Source organism: Lycium ferocissimum, chromosome 8 (assembly GCF_029784015.1).
Source record: "Lycium ferocissimum isolate CSIRO_LF1 chromosome 8, AGI_CSIRO_Lferr_CH_V1, whole genome shotgun sequence".
Classification (NCBI taxonomy): Eukaryota; Viridiplantae; Streptophyta; class Magnoliopsida; order Solanales; family Solanaceae; genus Lycium; species Lycium ferocissimum.
In genome coordinates, this window is record NC_081349.1 from 47,962,944 (window position 1) to 47,970,329 (window position 7,386).

Here is a 7,386-nt window from a genome sequence, read left to right on the forward strand (position 1 = left end):
GTGGATAGACCATATGGGCGATATAGCTTATGAGATGGCCTAGCCGCCAAGCTTGGCGGGAGTTCATCTGATTTTTCATGTTTCTATGCCGAAGAAGTACCATTTTGACGGCACTTATTTGTTCATTGGGATTCGATATTACTTGATGAGAATTCGACATTTAAGGAGGAGCCTATTGCGATCTTTGATAGGCAAGTTTGAAAGTTGAGGTCGAAGGAGATTGTTTCTGTGAAAGTGCAATAGAAGCACCATCTTATTAAGGAGGCTACTTGGGAGACAGAGTCCGACATGTATAGTCGATATCCCCAGTTGTTCACTGATTCAGGTACTTCCCCGCTCTTTTTCCTTTCTTCACTCGAGGACGAGCGATGGTTTAATTGGTACCTGATGTAACGACCCGCTTAGTCGTTATAGTCTTTCTAGCACTTTTTTCCCTTTCCAAGCTTGATTAGCTCATTTTTTACCAGATGGAAACGTTGACACGCTTCTCGAGGTGTCTAGATTTGATTCAGGCGACTTTTTATGAAATTTGGGCTTAAAACGAAAAAGAGTTGACTCAAAGTTGACTTTTGGGTAAACAGACCTTTTTCAGAAAACCATCAATTTCGAGAGGTCTAGATGGTCTTTTAGAACTTGTGTATAAATCTAGTTCGGTTACCAATTACTTAGATGCATTCTGGGACTCGGGTTGGGAAGTTGGAATTGAGGTATCGAGGGTTGACTTGGTTAACGAGACCTCCGTTAGGAATTTCGAGGCCACGAGTGAGTCCGTAGCGTGCTTTTATGTATGTTTTTCAATATAGTTTGTGAGCAGATGACCTCGGGAGTTAGTCAGAAATTCGGGTTGATTTGTGAAATTGGGAATAGTTTTCTGGTGTCTCGTGCCTGCTTTAGCGGCACCAGCATCGCCGCAGCGGTACCGCTGTAGCGGTCACCCTGCCGCTGAAGCGGTCTATGCCAATTGGGCATGACCGCTGGAGCGGTAATATTGTCGCGGAAGCGGGTGACGGGTAGTTAGTTCATTAAATCAAGTGTTAAATGCCTTAAGTCCCACATTTATTACCATTCCGAAAATTGAGCTCTTGGAAACAATTCTAGAGGATTCTTGGAGAAGATTCTTGGTGGTAAGTCCTTCTAATCCCCTTGCTATTTCATAATCCCTAATCATCTTAGAATCCCTTTTTCCTTATTAGTTCATTAGTAATGGAAGATTAAAGTGGGTTTAATGGATATTTTATCTAGGCTTCTAAATCAAGATTTGTTGGTTGAGTTTATGCTAGATCATGATGTATCTAAGGTTGTTAATCATATACCTCCCATTATTAGTGTTGAATTCTTGAATTTAAGAGTTAGGGTTTATACCCAAAATTGGAGCTTTTTGCTTGGATTTCGAAATTGGATGAATCCTTGAGTTAATTTAGCAATTAATTGATGGGTTTTGATCACCTAGTATTTAATTGGATATTTTATCCCCGAATTTCCGATTTTGACCTTGTGGGCCCCGTTTCCCCAAATTCTAGGGTTGGTTTTTGACCTAATTTGAATGATAGCAATGTAGGTATCGATCTTCATGATTTCTAATCTAGATTTCCAATATGCCTAAACTTTCTTGATCTTGAGGCTCAGCGGAAAGGAAAGGCTAAGGAGTGATTGTTGGTGTTATTGCTGTTCGGCCATCCAGGTACGTTATGGTTTACTTTGTTGAGACTTCGTTTAGCGAAGCTGTCACGACCCAATTCGCGAGTCGTGGTGGCACCTACACTATCCCTCCGAGTAGGCGAACCACATTACTAATAACAAGTTAATTAAGCGAAAAATTAAATAAGAATAAGTTATCACTTCTTAAGTACTTATCATAACTAGAAATGTCACGACAACCCCAAAATCTGGTCAAAGGGTACAAGAGCGCTAACATAGTATGGAATATAAGTCTGAAAATACCCGAAGGCTACATACTGTCTGTCGAATACAAAAACAGAAATAAATAGAGGAGGTCCTTCAGGGGCCACGGATGACCAAGTAGCTCACCCTGAATTACTGAAAGATGTCACCCTCACGTATCAGCCACGGGGTGTAGAACTAGAGCCTGGATCGTACTCTGCACTCAACAAAAGTGCAGCAAGAGTAGTATCAGTACAATACTAGTACCGATAAGCATCATAGGCCGACAATGATTAGATAACGCATGAAGAAGTGGAAACTAACAAGTAGCACATAGAGCAAACAGGTATGGTCACATATAATATACAAGTAAAGTGTAAAGGAATCATGAAATCAACCAAGACAGATATAATTCACCGTATGATCAAAAATGTATGGGTGAATAAATGCAATGCAACCAACAAATACCTCACTCACCCACTTTCGTACACACATGCTAAGGGCAAGGCCTCAAAGCCATGACCCACGGGGGACCCATGAAGTCCATGTACCACTCGTGCTTCCTGACAAAAAAACCCTGAGGCTTTCAATCACTCTCAATCTCCAAAGAACGACCTCGGAGTCTCTCTGTCACTCTCAATCTCCGGCCAAAACCACAGAGTCTCTCAATCACTTAGCTTACCATCATCACAAGAATAATATGGAAGGCATGTCATACATGTTATCAGTCTCAATAATATCACCAATATACAATCAACAAATACAAGTCATATTAATGTTATCATTCCTTTTCATATAATGAGGGAGCTAGTATATGACAGAGATACAAACAGATAATCACGTAAAATAACACATATGGCGACAAGCCCACATAATAGCTGACAGAGCCAACCTAATTGGAATCCACCTCCACTTCATGCTCGAAGGCCTATATGCTATCCCCGTCACTTTCTAAAACTACATACGATTCTCTAATAAGAGTGTAACTAAAGTAGACCGTAACCTACTTCAATGCCGAGCGGGTGCCACGAACAATCAAACTAATGTCTTCCCTTTACGTAGAGCCTCTGAATGATCAAAATCTATAAAATATGCGATCTACGTTAGAATACGAATCTAAGGACACCCATATTGCTACATTTATTTTCGAAACCCAAAAACGCACCCCAAAAAGTGGCCTTGGGCCCACAAGGGCAAGATTGAAATTTTTATTGAAAAATAATTTCACCCATTATCTAAGGATCGTATATTTTTAAAATTGGTCAATTCATCCATAAATGGACTCTTAAATCATTAACTCTCCTTTCTTAGGACTAGGACTCGAAACTTTTAATTTACCCAATGTTTTAACTCGGACAAAAATGCTAAACCCAATTCGTGAATTCACTATAAAGAAGAAGAAAAGGACGTACCAAAAGGCCAAGGTACGGAGGAAAACGTGTGAAATTTTCAATTTTTTTATTGTTATATATATATATATATATATAAAGAAAGTCATAGATTTCATTTAGAATAAGAGGGAAGAAGGCGAAAGTGGGCAAACATTATTCCCACCGTCCCATTATTCGTCCCTTAGCCACCGTTGTTAGCAAGACCGCTGGCACGGATTTACTCATCCATAGACCAAATCCTTAGTACAAAAATTGCCATAACTACCATAATTTTTAATGATAAATTGAGTCAACATCCGGATAAAAGAAAGAAAGAATGGAACAAAAACAGTGACAATAGTATTGTAGCCAAACTTTAACCTATGACTTTTCTTTATCCTCATCATTACTACCTACCTAACAAATTTATTACTCCCTCCGTAAAGTCCAAACAGTAGAACCAAAATTGTACACAGAAAATTATACACAGCAACATTCACTCTATTATTTTTTTCAATTCCTAGCAAATCCCCATTCTTTCTGTCATTATTACTCATCCTTATACAATGATTCTTCTACCTTCTTTTAGTAAACAAATAAAACTTAAATCAAGTATTATCATACCTGCTGATGTACCCCCAAAAATTGATCTAAGAGAATATATTCCCTTCGCTAGTTTTCTGTCTATTGTTATGCCCAGTAGGTTTTCTACTAACTGCTTCTTTCTTTCACAGATTAGAGAAACCAATTACCTAGATATTTTATTTCTACAACCACTCTAACGTGGTTTCAGCCACAATAGGCAATGGGCTTGGCCCACTTCTTTACCGGAATAGCCTCCCTAATTCACTTATTTAATTAACTCACATCCCTATTTTAACGATCAGACGATTATCAAGTTAACTATGAAAAGTTAGGATTGAGACCATTCCGGATATGAAGTCGAGACGTTGACCTTCGATTATGTTGTAAGACCTAAGTATGTATGATGTTATTGGTATGGAAACAATTAAGAAACTTCGGGACCAAAGATGGAATTTGTGAAAAGTTGCCAATTATTGAAAGAAGTCGTGAGAAATAAAGAGGCCATGTGGCCGCCACCTTAGGAGTGGGCCATGGCCACATGGTTGGCTATTAGTTGTAATAAAAGATGACTAAGGGACCATTTTATCATCTACTCCATTCACTAGAAAATCAAGAAGCTTGGAAGGCAAGAACAACCTACCATTCGGCCAAGAGGAAGGAATTTCCAAGACCAAGAACTAGCCTTCTAAAATTATTCCTTCACAAACCTACTAATTTGAGGGGTGGTGAATAACGTGGAGTTGTTGTTTTAGCGTTGATTGTCTGTTGGCCCTGGCCAACTTTGGACAAATTGAAGGGTTGTGAAGAAAGGTAAATTCTAATCATGTTTTTATGAGTTAGTGAAGGGTTTATGTGTTGTTGTATGTTGTTATGGATGAAATTCATGAGATATGGCAATTTGGTTGAGGCCGTGTGTGTGTGTTGGTCGTGCATGTGTGCTATGTTATAAGTGATGAACTAAGCTTTTATGTAGCATATTTGGTTATCATGGAGTGTTGAAAGGAATGAAAATCATAAAGTATATACATATATGGGTGTTGGCCGAATATGGCCTTTGTATGTGTTAAGAAATGAGTTAGTTTTCTTGGAATTTTGTTGTTGTTGTTATGTAGATTCTATGTTGAAAATAAGAGTTTAATGACTCAAATTGGTATTGTAAGTATTATGGGCTGATTTGAAGATTTTGTGTATGTAGTGTAATTTTTCATATTTATGGAAATGACATGGTTGGAGAGTAGATTGTTGAAATAAATCACAATTTGAAATCGAGAGTGTGTTAGAGTTAAGGGTCTCGGGTTTGGGGACCATTTCCCCGCGGAATGGAACATTGGTCAGATTTTGTTAAAACAAAGTAGTTGTTTAAAGAGTTCTCGAATGTTGTTTGATTGGTTTTGGATTGATAATTGAATATGTGTTAGTTTGATTTTCATGTTGGTTTGTAAGTATGTAGTCGTAATAAGCGTTATAATTGGAATGTGGTTAAAAGTGAGAAAGATTGTTAATGCTCGAATGTGTTTGAATTGATTATGGATATTGTTAGAATGATTGTTGGTATTGTTGTGTTGTTGAATTTGGCCGAGTTGAATTTCTAAGGTTGGTCCGTTTATAGAGGAAGTGCTGCCCAATTTTCCGTAGGATTTATGTGTTAGTCGGAATGAGTTCCTAAATGCTTATGGTTGACGTTGGTATTTATTTATGTTATGTAGACCTTGGAGAGTTCGAGATATAGATTTGATTTGGATAAGCGTGCGTTGTGTAGCCGAGCGAGGTATGTAAAGCTTAACCCTCTCTTCTTTTGGCATGTCTTAGTTGAATATAGGCTACGATACTAGCCTCGAGGAAATTCCATTCTAACAATCCGAGCATGTCTATGATTCGCGTTGTCTTTTTTGGTACTCGTATGTTGATGTGAGAAAATATTGGCTTTGATGTTGTTGGAAAAATTGATTTTAGAGTTGCATAAAAACTTGGTTTTCAAAAGAGTTTTATTTCTAACGATGTTGAAACTACGAACACTCATAACTTTCGACTAAGGGCTCGGATTGCCTTCGATATCGCCGTGGAGGTTGTATGATCGGCGGATGAGTATGTTTTCTATAGGGCGGCCCGGCTCGGTCGACACTCGTCCGTGGGTCCCGCGACCTTCTTTTTTGTGCATTTAAGACGTTTGGGGGAGAGTTTGGCATGACGATTTTCCCGATTCCCAAGTATGGTCGTTTTACTTACTTTTTGAACTTATGATAATGATTTTGGTGTGATATAGCCACCACGACTCGTCGCGCGTTTGTTGGTACATCTTTCCCCCGGCTCCCGGGCCGGTTTTGTTGTCGTGCTATTATGATATATATTCCGGAGTTATGCCGTGCGCACGGTTCCCCGAGACCGCCACAGGGGCCGGGTTCTGTTTTATGGAGTTATGCTGGATATGGCTTATGATGTGTGGCGCGGGTGACGATGTGGTTTTCCGTTTTTGGGTTGTACGAGATTTGAACCCTTCTCCTGTGTTACGTCGTGTTATGGCGCCACCTCTGTGCGGGCGACCATATTTTCCAGTTCTTTTGCATGTTTCCTTATTTGAAAATAAAACATTTGGCATTTTGGAAAATGTACTTACTTTCGGCATTTCGGTTTCGAGTGTGACCTATTATTTACCGTATTTCCTCGCTTTGCATACTCGCACATATTTCGTACCGACCCCCTTTCTTCGGGGGTCGCGTTTCCATGCCCGCAGGCCGTACGACCAGTTTGGCGACCCGCCGCTTAGGATTCCCATCCCGTCGAGTTGGAGTGCTCCTTCTATTCCGAGCCTATATTTTGGCACATACTCGTTCGTTGCATATATACGCGCGTGTGTGTGTTCGGGGTACTTCTGCTGGGCCCCTCGTCCCGTCAGTGATTCGTTGGTTCGGCGAGAGGCCCGACGTATATGTGGGTTGTGTGCCTACCCCGTGTGTGTGTTTGTATATTATATGTTTGGGGCGCGCGCCATCGGATAGCCTTTTATCGCTTTATATATATGTATATATATATGTGTTTGAGTTGGAGATGCGTTTGAAGAAGCGTCGATATTTGAGCACGGTGTAAGCCAATCGTGTATGATTCGGGTTGACGAGCGTGTTCGGGTGCCCAACTCGGGCACCAGTCACAAATTTTACGGGTTGGGTCGTGACATTAACCACTTTATTTTATTTTAAAAAATTAACCACTTCGTCAAACACTATATTTACCAACTTATACCTTATATGTGTAAAACTCATATTCCTATAAACAAACTATTCACACATATTAAATAAATATTTTTAAAAATATACTCGTCAATTAAATCACCGTGCCACCAATTCCCGCAAGTCAAGAATACCCTTTAAAACTACGAAAAGGGTATTTTAGCGAAAACGAGTTCAAAAGTGCTAAACGACCAAACGGGTCGTTACATTAGATACCAATCAAACAATCACTCGTCCTCGAGCGACAAGGGTAAAGGTAGAGAAAAGGGTACCTGAACTATCGAACAACTGAGGATATCTACTCCGCATATCCCCGGCTCCCGTCT

At 39.8% G+C, this 7,386-nt stretch overlaps 1 long non-coding RNA gene across 2 annotated transcripts; it reads right to left on the reverse strand.

The window, feature by feature from the left end:
* Positions 1-1,856: 1,856 nt before the first annotated feature.
* On the reverse strand, positions 1,857-7,373 carry LOC132067022 (uncharacterized). 2 transcript variants are annotated; one of them, XR_009416988.1, is made up of 2 exons: positions 7,333-7,373; positions 1,857-2,098 (listed from the first exon to the last, which is right to left on the reverse strand). It is a non-coding gene; the product is annotated as an uncharacterized LOC132067022 (long non-coding RNA). The 2 variants fall into 2 exon arrangements; XR_009416989.1 differs by lacking the exon at positions 7,333-7,373 and adding an exon at positions 2,889-3,018.
* Positions 7,374-7,386: the final 13 nt, after the last annotated feature.